Raw genomic sequence first — 16,925 nt, forward strand, 5'->3', positions numbered from 1 at the left:
CTTGTGATCACCAGAACTTCAGGTTGTTGGACTACTTAAGAAATTTAAGTGCAAACTGAATGTTAAGTGCTTGAAAATCTAGCCCTGATGTTGTGCAAACCGAAAGCAATCAGAGTGCTGCTCAGCTGCAGCTGTGTTGTCACCTTCACAGTTACGGGACAGTAAAATGGGTAAAAATATTCATCTTACAGCAGTTCCACTGTCAGGCTCAATATTAACCACCATGTTCATGTAACACACCAAACCCACCCACCACCAATTTCCATCGGAAAAATACCGAATGTCTACAACCAAACATTCTTGCAAAACAGGCAACTCCATTACAAAATACATACATACAAATTACGTGTGTAAAGCTCAGGCTTAATGAATTACAAATCAATATTTCTCCTTCCCCTCTCTACATTTACCTTTTTTGTTCATATAAAGCCAGTCATCTCATGAAACACAAGGGTGAGAAAATTATCTATCAAGCCTAAAGCCCCCATCCTAATCCCAAATTCAACCTCAGCAGGGATCAGTGGCGTGACACAGATTTATCACAGTGCAGAATTTATGCCTCGTGTCCCTGATTCCTGTCCCAGCACTTCTACATGTGCAACCATTTCTACATGTGTGACTACTGATTTGCAGGAACAGGAGGAAACAACAGATTCTGCTTTTCCAGGGTACTTTTTTCCAGCTTGCACCCAAAGTCTGCTCAAACACAGAAAACCTCGAAACATTAACAGCTTTTTTCATATCACATAAGAAGCAGCTTTTACAGAGGTCCAGACTTAGAGGTGCAAGGAAAAACATTGAAAGAGACTGAAAAGACAATAAAACTTATACAGGAAAAGTTTAGCACATGTATAAATGCAGAGGGCAGTTTTTCCTTTAAGAGCCAAAGTTTACCTCACAGTAATTTCACCCCACAGATATTTTCTAATTGTTCATTAAAAACACATTAATTGTATGTAAAATGCATAATTTATCGCTGTTTGGAAGTGAAAATAGAAAACCTCAGGGGGCAAAAAATTGGAATGAAGTCCTGCTTCTGATTTATCCCTGTAAAATCTGTCCCCGGGTACCATTAATTATAACTTATAGGAGAAGACATTAAATTTCTACTTTAAAAATTATTTTTAATGAATCTGTGCATTGATCATGAAGATACAATATTTTAAGAAAGCACCACATCTTTCGGTGGAAAAGTGTGCATGCTTCTGTTGATAATATTTAGTTCACAAAGTCGTATTTTTTCATGAGTGCAAAAACAATATTCAGTAGATGTAATTCGAAAAAACACCACCCAGTAACAAAAGAACAACAGAAAACCCTGCACCATCACACTACATGGTCTCATGATTACTGTCTCCTCTCTTAATGAAGACATAGCACACCACTTTATAGGCCTAATTTACACTATAGATCAAAACTATGTGAAATTTTCTAATTCTCTATGGGGGCGGAGGGAGATTGCCATCTCTGTGGCTTTCAACACACACTATTATTTCAGTTTGCAAAATTAGCATGTGTGTACAGTGGCAAAAGATTGCTAGGAGGTGTTTAAGGTGGCATTGAACTTCTGATTCTCAGAAATCAAAATAATATTATGACTATTTTACCCCTACCAATAATAACTGAAACCTTCAGTTCAAGTCAAATCTTTCTAGCTTGTTTTTTAAAATGTTAGATCACAATCTAAGGGGAAAAAAAGTAATTACCACAGTAGCACACACTTGCAATTCTTCTTTCAGCTCTCTCAGCAAGCTGGTTTGCTTTTCCAACTATAGTCTACTAAGGACTTGCATTTTCTCTCTCACTGTAGATATATGTGTGCATGCACATACATTATATATATGTATGTGCACGTATATACGCATGCATATTGTATCTATGGATATACACTCAGGTATATCTGAGATACAAAAATACACACAAGTACAGCGATGCACACACAAACATACCTACTTACATCTGTACAAATACATACATATATATTTACCTCACCATACACAATACTTAAAGCACCTCTGTTCAGAGGACTGCATTTCATCCCCTGTCCACACACGCACAACACCCACAGAAGCCATCAGACAGCAAAACGCTGCCCACGTACTCCGAAGAGACTGTCGGGTCCCTAACAAATGCAGGAATTAAAGCAGGATTTTGTCTAATCGGGTGTCTGGGGCATCATTCCATGAATCTCGGCGGTCATTCCCGGATAATGCCAGTGGAGCTGATCCGCCCTGCCAGATCCATTCTCAGAAGAGGAACCGGTCTTTCGGTAGGTCATTTGGTCTTACCAGAAAACCCGCGTTTTCTGAATCATTACAAGCTGCTTTAAGAACAACATGGAGCTTCAGCATATGGCCAACAATTATGCACCCACCCATACAGTAGGCTAAGGATGTTGTGGGTTTTTTTTTTAAGTCTGTTTAAGTGCAGAGTCATCCAAATGTCCACAGGATGTTGTTTTGTTTTGTTTTGTTTTTTTTTTTTTAAAATCTGTTTAAGTGCAGAGTCATCCAAATGTTCACTTATTCCACGAAGTCATGAAAACAACTGATTTCTTGCCACGCTAAATACCAGTGTGCTGCATGCTAGGAGTATGAGAAATGTCCTGCAACGTACCCCTTGAGGGGTGAGGCCACCTCCCGGGGCTGGGAGCAGCTGAAGACCCCAGTGCCTTCTCTGGCTTTGCTCGACCCCCTGGCCATCCCCCGCCGACCCTCCACATCAGCCCAGGGCAGCTGCTAACAGCTGGAGGAGGGCAGGGTGGGAGCCAGGGCTGCACACACTGTGAGGATACAGGCACCAACAGCTACGGCTCGCTCAAATACCACTTCTCTTTCAGTGATGAAGAGAGAAAATCTGCGTGTTTGTGTTGTAATGACTATACACCGTCTTCATTACAATCCAAGCTCACTGCTGACAGCGGTAAGATTGGCAGCATGCTGTCTCACTTTAGACATTGGCAGGAGGGATATGTCCTGGTCCAGTTCGACAGAAAGTATATTCCTTTTGATTTTACATTTAATTCACTACAAAAACAATGAAATAAATGATCTCTTATTATGGGACACTTACAAAGTCTTTCATTAAAAAAAAAAAAAAAAGAAGATTCCTTGGCTGACGCAGTGCCTAAAATGAGGAGGGTGTCCTACTCAAAGCAAATGGGTCACTCTCAGCAGTGTTGCAGGAATGGCTTCAAAAACACTGGCAGAGGAAACTGCCTTTTGCTCTCTTCTAACCTGCAGGAGAGTTTGTTGACTTTCAGCTCCTTTTCCTTAGCATGACCTAGTAGACAACAAAGTTTCAAGAGGATCTGCCCTAACTCTCTGATAATAAGCATTTCCTTGCCTCTGCTTCCACTTACAGATTCTTGCTTAAGGCATCCAATGCTCCGAGGCAAGCTTTGATAAAAGAGCCTTGCTGTCTGCAGTGCCCCTAATTACAGCAGCTCCGTTTTCTCATTTGCCCATGCTCTGTGCTCTAGGTTAATGCCACAAAGGTCACTTTGTTAATTCAATACCAAGCCCACATTAGAAATCATTTGCACAAGGCTGAAAAAGTCGGTGTCTTTTTTAATACTGATGTTAAGGTTTTCTTAATACTATACAGTCATAGAAATGAATTTCAATTACGGAGGAATAAAGTAGGTACCTTGTGAAGGTTAGCATTATCCTGAGATACACATCAAGGCAGGTCAGATGATTCACCACCTGGAGGTGACTGTTTTTCTCCTGAGATTAACATACATTACTATGCCTTAAACGACAAGCTTCCAGGAATGTGAAGGTAAAAGAGATAATTTCCCACTGGGTATCACTCACAGCAGGGAGGTTCCAGCAGGCAGGGCTCCGGTTTGACCAAACATGTAGAAGAAATGATCCCATACAGGGATTTGGGTGGGAGGGGACCACCAAGGTCATCAAGCCCACTCCACGGAAGAGCTACACAACGGACACCTACTGCAGAAAGGTCCACAGAGCTTCACCACATGCCACAAAGCCCCAAAACAGCAGGCACCCTTTTTAAGACCTCATAAAGACCAGAAACTGTAACTACCAGAGGAGGCATGGGGATACTGATGTCCTTTAATGTGACACAAGACGCCAGGAAGCCCATCAGACCCCACTCTACAGGAGAGTGTGCAAAACCAGTCCCTGGCAATCTGGCCATGAGGGGAGAATTCCCTTCTGATCCCAAATCTGGCAGCTGTTTTAACTGTGGGTGTACAAGCAGAAGACGGCAGCAAGGGCTGATGCTAACAGGATTGCAATGGCCCCTTCCTCCACCCTTCCTCCAACCTGCCTCTTTTGTGATCATGTAAGTAGCTTTCTTGCCTAGATATCACATGCGGATTTGTTATGTATTTAAGGATATGAACCTTTAAGGACATGAACCACACTAAAGAACACTAAAGCTGTTCTAGCATTTAGAGCTGCTGGGCTGGATCCAGAGTGCAGCCTTTACCAGTCTCTGCAGCACACGTTGAGCACAGCATCGTTGTGTGCTGTATTGTCCTACTCCCTTCTCCGCTTAAATTGACTTTCTGTCATGATAAACAGAACTCCCACAGGACCAGAAAAAAAAAAGAAAAAAAAAGTACAAAGCAGGGTTTACAAGAAGGTAAGAGCAAAGGATGGGATATATTCATTAGCTGTAGCCCTTCTAGTCCTAACAGTTAAGTCCTGTGCTTAAAACATTAGGGTTATTCCAGAAGTACAAACAGTGAAGCAACAGTTGGTACTTGCCCCCAGTTTTGTTATTTGCCTGTTGAGACTTGTGATTTTTATTTTGGGAGAGGTTACCATGCATCTGCCCAGGAAGGCCATTAACGAACAGAAAAATGACACTATGAGCAATGCTGAGAAGTCACTCATTGACACTCAAAGGAACACGGAGGGGTATTTTTCATCCCTTTTTCAGCTTATTTGGGCTGGAAATGACAGGAATGTATTTTATGTAGTAACAGAGGGGTGAGGGAGGGTCGTCAGCACTTACCAGCTTACCATTTGAAAACTAATGACCACAAAGAAGGAATATGTTTTTTTCAGTCATAGTTTTAGGAGGTATCTCCCAAAGATTTTTGGGAAAATGTTTATTTGTCATAATTTTAAAAGACCTTCCTCCCAGGAGCCAAATAGGCTATTCCTAGGGGTGGATTTTGGAAACTGTTAGCTGCTCACTTTTTTATATTATAGAGTAATGTATATGCCATCAAGAAATGTTCTACAAAAAAATGAGAAACAAATTCAGATAAGTTGCTGACAGATCGTATACTGAGAGGCCAAATTTTCATCATACATTCACTGAATTACCTTTTAAAATCTAATTTATTGTCAGGCTAACTCTAGTCTCATTTGAAGCTTACTAGCGTTAGGATGATCAGCATTTTATGACAGCCATACATTACAGTTGTGTCGTACCCTTTTACTACAGGAATCTCAAAGCATTTTACCATCCTTCATAGGTGTTTGCAGTTGCTTAGCCTTAACTGTGATAAGCACCTCCCCATCCTCATTTAACTTTGTGGCAAAGCAGCAAGGGGACACTTAGAAGACTGTGGCAGCGCCACAGAGCAGTTTGGGAAAATAAAATTTTAAAAGAGGTATGACTGAAAACCTAATAGAAAATTAGAGAAGAAAACTGTACCTCAAAAGAGGCTGGCATTAGCATCAGGATTACTCATGGGAAGGACCACAGCACCTTTAGGTCCACAGCTCAGCCAAGGAAAAGCACTTGGGATGGAAACCTCCACATCAGCATTCATTTAGGTGATGGAGAAAACAGGGAAAGTTGACCCCAACTCTAGGAGTGTCTGGCTGCATTTTTTGATGTTTTTTAGTCATGCAATGACCCAGACCGACCTTGTATAAAGGTTTACTTATTTCTGACACAACCCATTTACTTACCATATGGGAACTGCACATTTAGTGTCAAAGCCTGGACCCCAGCAAACGGTGATGCAGGGAAACTCCTGACGATGTAGGAGATGTCAGGAACAATCAGAACTAATGAAATAGTTATTGCTATCAGGTATTTGGCATATTAATGCACAGAGACAGATCTCATTTACTGGGACAGAGGCTGGCAATATAAATTATCGGACACTCAAATACTATCACACTCCACATTTAAGAGCCATTTGAATTGTACTCAGGTAGTTTCACTCATCTGCAATCTGAGGAATGCGTTAATAAATACAGGACTGAATCACACCATTGATTTGTAAGTGGAATTTCCCATTAAAACCTGTCAAGAGTATTACTTTAAAAAAAAATTAATGGTATAATATAGGCCAGGGTTCTGCTATAACATACTCCTGACAGTATAGCTCTCTGAGTCTCATGGGTGATGGATAATCTTGTTTGCACTGCAGTATCTTTCTTTCGCACTTCTGATGCAGCCAGAGGTCTCACTGCCACCAGCAGCAGTTGGTGTCCATCTCTGGTGGACAGCAAACTAAATAACCAAGAAAGAGTCTACACCTTTCTTTCCACTTCCCTGAGGAGCAATGCTCCATTTGTATGGCCAGTATCTCCAGCTCAACAAAAAAATGGAAATCCACCACTCTGATACTGCTACTTCAGACTCTGGTCCAGTTTCTCTGTTTGGACTTGAGCTTGTTCTCCCAAGTCTCATGGGTTTAGTGTCTTTTGGAAAGATAGCTAGCTTTGTAGTTGCTGAGAGATGCACTTGTCATTCCAGGGATGGTCTGTGAGGTCTGATATGAAAAGAAGGAGTAACCACATAACACCAACAGCACGGACTTGGCACACAGAGTGATGTCCCCTGTCATTCTTCGTCGATAGTCTCACTCCACAGTACTTGAAGAATTTGTGATAAAGGCGGATTAAGTGTATTTAAGGAGCGTTGGGGGGGGGGGGGGAGGGGGGAAGAGAGGGGAGGAGGGAAGACAGAGTATTATTTTATTGCGTATTTGAGATTAAAACCATTTCATACTTGATTCACAAAAAAAAACAATTTGTAATGAAGTGATGGTGCCAAGGGATTTGGGTGGCTCCATGCCAGCGTGCCCATTTAAGTAGGAAACCTCCCCTTGGTCAGGATGGGAAAATTTGCTCATTAAGAGAGTCATGGCACTGCCCCGTTTGTGACTGGTTGGTTGAGCACAAAGCATTACTCACAACCTCGAGTGGCCACCGTCCTTGTGGTGATATCATTTTCCATTGATTGTAATTGAGTTCTATTAATGATGTAATTCAATTAGACACAAAACAAGAGATAACTAATACTTTTAATAACATAACATGAGCTTCTGACAAATTCCCTACACAGATGGAAAAGCTTGACAGAGTTACTGGTAACACAATATCCCCCTCTGGAGAGATGTTAACAACCCTTTTAATATCAATACACCTGCTATAGCAAAGCTATTTGGTTGCAGAGAATCAGCATCTATGTGAACATATAAGGAATGTAAATGTTCAACAACAAATTGTGTTAGGAGGATTTTGTTGATGTGAAGGTGTCTCCGCAGAAGTCAGTGAAGATTTATTCAGGTTGAGAATCTGGCCTAATGTACTGAAACAACATTTCTCTCTCTTTTTATAATTGTTTAAATCATTAAAATTTGAAGGATTAAAAAAAATCTGATTTATTCTTCATTACTGTGGGCTTAGAGAATTGTGTGGGCAGTATGGAAATACAGCTGTTTACCCAGTTTTCTCCTGAATCTTTCATCCAGATGACCTTTACTTCAGATTAATGAAAACAAAGAATAACGTTTGCATGAGAGGGAGATCACAGCAAACTGCCATGGGTAACATTCTCCACCAGAACTGAATATATTTCTCATAACACACAGCTGCTATTCCAAAGTACACAGTTGTTTTATTTCCACAAACCTAGTATCCTCTTACTTGCAGTGTCAAAAACCATTATCACCAGAAATCTAAAAACATAAAACCATATGATTTTTGCAAAATGAGTTGCACATGAAACACCCTCAGTTATACAGCACTGTAAAATCTTGAGCATGAATACCTTTTTCTAAGCATCCCTGTACCGCTGGTTTGCTAAATGCCCTATCAACCCTTGGACCATGGGAGATACCAGCCCCTTTTGGCATCTCTGTCACAGTCACAGAAAATTTCTACATTTCTACATTCTATAAATCTCTGTGGACACTGAAAAAAAAAGCCATTCTGACATCATCCAGCAGTATGAAACCATCTCGGGTTTGCATCCTCCTAATCATGAATGGTAAAGCAAATGCTGACAAATTCAGTTAATTTTTTAACTTGCTTCCTGCTGTTTCTCACACAGGAGGACACGGTATTTACTGTGATCAGGGAAAATAAAAAGGTCCAGAGCCCCTGTAAATAAATACATAAAAATCCCAATGTCCTTTTTAACAGAAAAGTCTGAATCTAAGACTATTAACTACTTTCATATGTATTGCAGACTCCTCTTCAATAATTCATCTAAACCTTTTCAATCTTCTGAGCAGAAAACCATGTAGGAAGCTTCTTTCCAAAGCAGAATAGGGGATTGTAAGCCTTTTTGCCAAATTTATAAATAACATGGAGGAAATTAGGATAACCAGTCATGCCAAGAGTACATTCAGCAGCATCTATAATACAACAAAGGAGGGACAAACTAGGAAAAAGGATTTTCACTTTGGATAAGAGAAACATGAGCACCATGACATTCAGAAAACGATTATAAAATTTACAGAATTTGACGAATAGGGGGAAAACCCCACATCACTGCAACCATATGAAAAGAAAAATATAGATAGATATATAGATATATAGATACAGATGATATAGATGATATAGATATAGACGATATAGAGATCTAGATAGACACAGACATAGATATAGATGGATATATAGATGATATAGACATAGACATAGATATAGATAGATAGATATAGATAGATACATGAATGATATAGACATAGACATAGATATAGATAGATAGATATAGATAGATATATAGATGATATAGACATAGGTATAGGTATAGTTATAAAGATAGAGATAGATATATAGATATATAGATATATAGATATAGGTATAGATGTAGATATATAGATATAGATGTAGATATGAAAAGCCATCTACATGCATCTTCTGAAGCACACACACCCTTCTACTGGGCCACCCTCCTCCATGGCCCTCACTCAGGCTGTTCCACAGGTGGTTCAGCACAAACTCCAGACAAACCCATGATTACTAATTACAGTCCTACAGAGAAGTTGCATTGGTCCTTCCCTGGGACCTGACACAAGCAGCTGCCATCAAGACAATGACAATCAAAACCTTGATCCGAGCAAGAAAAGGCACTGCTTCTTCAGCAGTCAACAGGTTGGTGTGTTGTTTGGGTCTCACCATGACTGCTGTCTGTTGTGTGTCTTCAGCAACAGGCAAGAGCAGGGGGAAAGTTTTAAGGGCTTTTTCCCTCTTCTGAGCATCAGAAGGCAGAGAAGAAAAAAAAAGAAAGGAAGGGTATACAGATGAAGGCCCCTCAGAGAATTTTTAAATGTCTTTCTTCTTCCCCTGATGCTTATAAGAGGAAAAAAAGAATGAATATTATGGAGACACTCAAAAGAATGTTTTTTAAATGCTTTTTTAGTCTTTGGCTAGCAAGGGGAGTAGTGTCGGAGAGAGACTCAGTGGAAAAGACGTTCATGCATGAACTCTGCACTGAACAAGCCCTTTTGGGCAGCTGTGGGCTAAAGATGAAACACCCGACTGTGCTCGGTACCTGCTGCCAGCACCAAGACAGCCCACTCCTTGCTTGAAAGTCAACTCCACTCCTAGGGAAACAACCTTCAGCTTTTAATTGCAAGACTTTTGGGAGTCCCGCCGTTAGAAAGAAACACTTCATGCAATGATATCAATTGACCTTGCCCAGAGCTGTCATGTTTTGTCTAATTACTGCTCTCAGAGCTTGGCTGCCAGACAGAAATGCCCACCAGTTTAGCTGCAGGTCACACCGTTCACACAGGCACGAGCCTTCAGACACTTTTTGAACCAAGATTTCTCAGATTTGCTGAACCAGACTTGGCTACTAGTCACTTTTATGTTCCTCCTCGAAATAAACTCCAAGGAAAAAGGACAAGGAACCTTAACTAACCCTCTCAAAAAAGTATTTATGAGGTCGGTGTTCAGCTATGCCAACAGCAACCACCTTTGGCTCATGAGGATTGCTCCCGCTGGCAGCACAGCCATCAGCATGGGATGGGCCAGGGACGGGTGCAGGCGGCAGCACAGGCAGATCAGGCTGCCCAGCCCGTCAGGGCAGCACCAGAGCATCCATCCAGGATTAATCTCCAGCTCCTCAGAAAGGCTGTGACGATGTGGCTTCACTGTACTTCTTATCTTCTCAGGGAGACTTCCATGTTAACATAATAGGGAAAGGCACAGCAAGAAACAGTGGCAGGCATCTGAAGCCAAGCAAATTCAAATGAGAAACAAAGGAAAAAGAAGCAAGCAGAAAGCAACCCAGCAAATGTAATTAGTTATGCCAATGTAGAATGTCCTCCAGCCCATCACAGCGCTGCAGGGTAAACAGGTGACGTTATGTGGATTGTCCACACGCAGAACTGACTAAATGAGTTTTAAAAGATTCCTACTTGAACATTACCTGTTCCCATCCTGGCCACAAGATCTCAAGCATATGCACAAGTGTTTCACATACAAGACTACAGTGAGGACTTCTCCTTAGTTGCTCTTCCTTGAGACTCACATCTGTGACAAGCCAGGCAGAGGATACAAACTCTGTGCCACTGTTTTTGTGACAATCTCTCTCTACTCAGTGTACCCAAGAGCAAGTAGGGAACTGCAAAATAATAGTTAGCTTTAGTCCAACTTATAACGCTATCATCTTTCCACTTTCTTAGTCCTTTACTGTAGAAACTAACCATATCCAAGAGTAACTTTGCTGCTACTTCTAACAAAACAGCCTGTGCTTGCAGTTCTGCACTGAGGTTGGATAGAGCAATGGCCAGCTGTGGAGACAGCGGAAGGTATGCAGTGGGAGCAAACAAAAACTTCAGAGATAGGGGGCAAGAACAGAGCTGTGATGTTGAGGGGGGGAAAGGAAAGCAATAAGCAAAGGCAATTTGGAAATATAGAAATGCAACTCCTCACCTGTGCAGGACAAACACAGTCCCTGTCAGCACAACATCTGAAGCCCCCATTGACTGACAGGGTACACAGAACATGGACACCAGGCTGTGAAACTATTATTGTATATAAATGATAAAAATATGAACTAGGAGACTGTCATTCATTGCAGAGCTCTTCTGGTGATTGAAGAGCTGACCCGAGTTCAGCTAATCTACAGAGCCTCTCAAAAGAGTCATAACCCCGCAATTTATAAAGCTCTCCATCCACTCCCCAAAGAGCAGCCTCACCTCCCACAGTACCTCCTCATCCCACGGTACGTCCATGTAGTGCAAGCAACACCTCCTTAATTTGAATAAATTGTGCATTGCATAACACAGTATCACTGTAAGTATCCAACTATCCTACCTTCTTCAACTAAAACAAATGTTTTCGTAAACACATGCATTCGTGGTTGGGGTTATTTCATGGTCCAGGAAGCTATGTGCACAGAACAGGAGCTTTTCACTGTAATTTCTGTATCTTTATTTTACACTTTACTTATTTTTGTTACCCTCTGTTCTTGCTGTAAAATCCCAGAAGAGAATTACAGTGTTTCCATTTGTGTCAGTGAGCCAAACTTCTCAGCTGGCCAGTATGATCTTTCCCAAAACAGATGGAATTTGGTATCAAAGATTTGGAAATTATAAAGCTGGTGGTTGTTCACCTTCTGCTTCCAAGCTGGGAGAGAAGGCACCTTGTGAGCCCTCCAGCCCAGTCAAGTGTGACCATGGGCTGGGTGCACATGATCAATCCCATGAATCTGTTCATAAAGCACCATAAAAATAAACAACAAAAGCATCAAAACATCAGTAGTCTCCCTGTTTTAAACTCTATTTTGCAGGGTGAGAAGATACACAGCCCTCAGCCAGTAACACGACTTCCAAGAAGATACTACTCCTTCAGCTTCCCTGTTTGACAACCAATATTTTGCTGAAACTTTGGGCAGCAATTTAGAGTAGTTTTCAATGTATTTTGAATACTTCAGAGCATTTATAAAATTACAGCACATACCAGCATTACCATTGACAAATGACTGCCATCAACCGAGACAGAAATTGAGACATTTAACTGTGCATTTATCGTGCCTCTCTGAGAATTCAGTTTCCTTTATAGTGCAGACATCTCCAAACTCTCGAGCGAGATGTTCTATCATTAGCCCAATTTAGATGTAGCCCTTCACATCAAAGCTGAAATTGAGAAATGTTGGCAGAAAGAAACAATTGTGCTAGGTTTACAATTATCCAATGCGTTATCTTTCAGGAATAATATACTCTATTTTACCAGTGAATTTACTGTCAGAAATCAGGAGATACACTTCACTTTCAGTCATTGCTTTCCATAGTTTGATATTTTTCCCTACAGGAAGATGTGCAGAAGACCCAAAGCAGCAAATCTCAAATGCCCAAAGCTCTCTACCTGTATTATAAAAAAAAAAAAAAAAATTCCCAAGCATCAAGCACCTTTAATCTTGCAGAGCAGACCACTGTTGCTTTTCAATAGCAGAAGTGGTCAGACAGCCTGTGAAGTTTATAGAAGGGGATGGGGAGGAGGAAACAGGTAATGGACACATGAAGTAGATTTATCTCCCAAGGACCAGAAACAGTAACAATTTAAGCCATCCCCACAACAAACCTTTGAGAAGAAATTCTTGGAAATGAGGAGTGTCAGAAACATTCACCAAGGGGCCAGGTACAAAATGGCACAAGCACTGGTACCGAAGCCAGTTCCCTGCAAAGCACCTGAGCCCAGCTCTGCCTGCAGCACAACCTCACTGTTCAGATGAGGAGCATTGTGGTACCTATTTTCCAGCAGATGAATTTTCATCTTTTCAGAGGAAGGAATTCGCTTGGGCAAATTAAAAGTAAGGGTGTTCAGAGAGTTGGGGAATATCAAGCAGGACCTGGTGGCAGATGCCTTCTGGGGACTGCTCTGGACCCTGCAGATTTGGGTGCTGCCTCCCAAGCTGATGCTCTCACTCCCGGGCAGGAGCATCTCCATCCAGCCCAGGGCACTGTGGCTGCACTAAGGGGAGGGAGAGGGTGGGAAGGAGGGCAAGAGAAATAAGGACAGGGCCAGCGTGTTTATTTTGGATTCCAATGGAAACAAAAAATTTAGGTCAATGTTTCACCCAAGGGATAATTTTAACAGAGCAAGTGAATTTTTTTGCCTTTAGTTAATTAATCACGAAAGCCTCAGTGGAATTTGTTAGTATACTTTTTATTCAGGCAAGGCCAACATTTTAAGAAATTTCATCTATTTGTATTACAACAAAGAGACTGGCTGCATTGACTCACGCTGCTACAGGTTTGCATTTCAGCAGAGGGGAAAATTAGGCATGTGAAAGTGTGGTCCCTTCCTTGAGTATCAGCTTCTTTCACAAGCACTTCGTTCAATATACAAAGTGACTAACATTTGTAAATCACATCAATCAAGGGATCTGCAATAGCAAACCTGAAGAGAGAACCTACCTGTTGGCTCATGTGTAGCCTTCAAATCTGAGTGTCCCTACACCCTCACAGCTAAGCCTCCTCTTATGCTAGTGGGGAGCCAGTGAGCTTTAGTCTGGCAAGATGTTAAAATATCGGGAAATGGCAAACTTCTTTCACAGCTTACTCACATTAGCACATTTGCTGAAGTCTCTACAATGACCTTTTCCACCCAGAATGGAGGTGCAAACCCACTGCAGAGTTTTATCCTTGCGGTTGGATATGCCACACAAGCAGGCACATAGGAAATGCTCAATTCTGTGGCATTATTTTATCTCATAAAAATAACACTTAAAAAAATCTGTACTGGCCCTCTAAAGGACATCTGGTGGAATATCTGTGTGCTGAGCATCTGATGAATGTCTCTGAAAGAGTTATTTTAGCTGTCATGTCACTGGATTGACAGCAGTCTCCCACTAGAAGAGGCCAAGCCAGGCGTCACATACAACACACGCTTCAGGGACCGAGCTCAGGCAGAACCCAGATTATCGCAGGATGGTGTTAAACAACAGGCTACTGGGAAGTACCAGCCCACATACAGCACCCGCCTTTTGCCAGTCAAAATGTGAGACGGGACAGGGATGCAAACCAAGGCTCTCTGCTTCCTTGGCAGTGGAGTGAAAGCCCGGATGGGTTAGGAGAAGGCAGCACTTGCTCCTCCATCTCCAGCTGGGCCGCTCCAGGGAAATGCAAACAGCAAGGTCAGTGCGCTAGCTCTGAACTGAAGCTCGGTTGGATGAAGTGAAGAACTCTCCTGGACTGCAAGTTGCATCAGGAACAAGCAGTCCCACAGGTTTTCTTCTCTAAGTTTGAGAAGCACACATGTATTTATTAATCATTTTGATCCTGGAAGCCCTCAGTGCGGACCATGTTTCTGCTGTGAATCTGCAGAGCAAAGCCCTTACAGTCCTGCCCCAAAGATCTTACTGTCCCAGAATAAAACAGGCAATCAAGCATGGGGTTCAGACAGAGAAATACAAGGAGAGTATCTTGATGGCACTTCCACAGCTTGGGCCCTGGAACAGATCATTCACGCTAAGTTTTGTGTTGGGAAGGACAAGGGAGTAGCCGTCAAGGATAAATGAAGCAAGTGTGAAATCTGGACATGATTACACTTGGCATAATCTGATTGAAAACAAATATTCCTTACTGTGTATTTGAAGTCAGCATTGGTCCTGTATCCATATGAGCATGGAGAAAGGGGGAGTGAGGACAAAAGGGCATAAACCAAAAAGAGCTGAATACAAAAATATCCAACAGACTATAGAAAAAAGACTACTCAAATATGAATTGCTCATCCTCAACTAAGTTCATTTCCATTGTTAAAAATACTCTTGTGAGCACACGGAGGTTACCCCGCTCCTGTCATACTTGTGGTGGCTCACACGCATCGTAACACAGAGGGCAACTGCAGCGCATGTGAAATGGATGCTGTGACAGGTCACTGGTGATTTATACTGCACCACTCACAGAAGTGATTGCCATAGTACCCAGACATCGCCTGGCTCTGACATGCTGCACTAATGCTAAATTTCTCACCAAGATCCAGTGGGAGTCAAAGACACCGAACACACAAGCCATTCACAAAAAAAGCCTTGGGATGGAGTTAAATTCCCATCTACAGACAAAAAAAAAAAAAAAAAGAAGGGCAAGTATTTTGTGGTTACTTTAAAACCTAGATAGAACAAATAATTCAGCACCATAAAGAACAAGCGCTACGTAACATACATCTGCCTTTACCAGGAACACGTTTTCTACGGGCTCTTTCCAAAATGGCAAACATTGTTGTCTGCCCTTCCACCCACATATACTCCTTTTTAACCGGGAAAAAGTCTAACGTTGTGCTCTACTTTTTGTCTCATCCCCCCAGAACATTTCGCCCACCGCACACAATGGCAAATGACAGGCGCAGAGACTTGATTCCGGCTGGGAAGCGGCGTGTCCCTCCCTGCCCGCACAGGGATGCGCCGCTGCTTTTCGGTACCAAAGTTTTGAACACACCCCCCGCACGCCCACAGCAGCTCCGGGCTTTGGGCGGGGAGCAGGAGAGGAGCCGACCCCATTGTGCAGCATCTTCGGGAGCCCTTTGTTAGCAGCGCTGGCTGCCTGGTCGTGCCCTGCTGTGCGGGGACCGCGCCGGGGCACAACGCGCTGCCCGCACCTCCTGCCCACGGCGTGACAGCTCACGGGGGGGGTGGGTGGTGGGTGGTGGGAGTGGAAACGCCCCGGCGAGCGAGCTGAGGCCGTTGCCTCGCCCGAAAGGAGACGGATCTGCTTTCTTCAGGCTTGTCGGCTGACTTGGGATGGTGACAAAGAGGCTCAGGAAAGCACAAACTCTCGAACAGCCCCCGGGGCTGCCACGCTGGGGAAAAGTTTGCCCGTCTGCAGCCTGTGAAGCGCGGCGCAAAAATCGGGTGCGACGCACAAGACGCCACCTGCAAAAATCAGTGCGGTGAGCACCCGTGTATCACAGATGGGGTGGGAAACACACCACCGATGCGTGCAGCTGGGAAACAGCCCGTTTCTCCCCTGTACCACAACGCAATACCGGTGCTGTGGGAGCAACGGGTTTGCGGCACGCTTGGCCCCCTGACACAGCACACGGCTTCCTTCGCTCCTCCGGCACTCGCACGCAGAGGCTCTCGCTCCTTCCCCTCCTTTTGGCAGCAAAGCAGCCTGCAAGTCAATCACCTTTCACGAAGGAGGATCACTGCCATGTCTCCCAGCCTTTAAGCCGGGAGGGCAGGAGAGGCACCTATTCATTACCCTGCTCCCACTGCCCGGGTCCCACCTCCCACACAAGTAATCGCAGAGGACAATGCTGGGGACACGCGCGCGTGAGCGCGCACACACGCGCACGCCAAATGAACCCCCCTGGTCTGGCAGAGAAGCGCCTTCCAGTTTACTCGCTAACTCCCCAAAATCAGGACAATCAAAAGATAACGCCCGTTTGTGTAGAGGAAGCACCACCCTCCACCGGCGGGTGACATTTGCATACAGCTGATAACCTGAGCTTTGCCAGAAGACACGGGGGACCTTTTTTTGCAAAACGCTTCGTACGCAGCGCTCTCCCCATCACAAAAACCTGCTTTAGCGCTGGTGTGCGCGGTGTGGGGAGTTGGTTCCCATTGTTCCCCCGCTGCTGCTGCGAAAGCAGCATGCACAGACGTGTGCTCGGAACCTTTCCTGTATTTTCCAGACTCCCCCCTTCCCAAGGTTTCTCCTACTGAGGTGTTCCTCGTTTCCTTGTGGAGAAAATTAAATGAGCACTGGAGAACAATATTTCCTTGCACACATCTCCCTCCAC

The 16,925-nt window shown here is 43.3% G+C and overlaps 1 protein-coding gene across 1 annotated transcript in view; it reads right to left on the reverse strand.

Annotated features, from left to right (window-relative positions):
- DCC (DCC netrin 1 receptor) overlaps positions 1–16,925 on the reverse strand; it is a 592,838-nt gene that overhangs the window by 574,562 nt on the left and 1,351 nt on the right. The window lies entirely within an intron of this gene.

The sequence above is a fragment of the Tyto alba genome, unplaced genomic scaffold (genome assembly GCF_018691265.1).
Source record: "Tyto alba isolate M040663 unplaced genomic scaffold, T.alba_DEE_v4.0 Super-Scaffold_42, whole genome shotgun sequence".
Classification (NCBI taxonomy): Eukaryota; Metazoa; Chordata; class Aves; order Strigiformes; family Tytonidae; genus Tyto; species Tyto alba.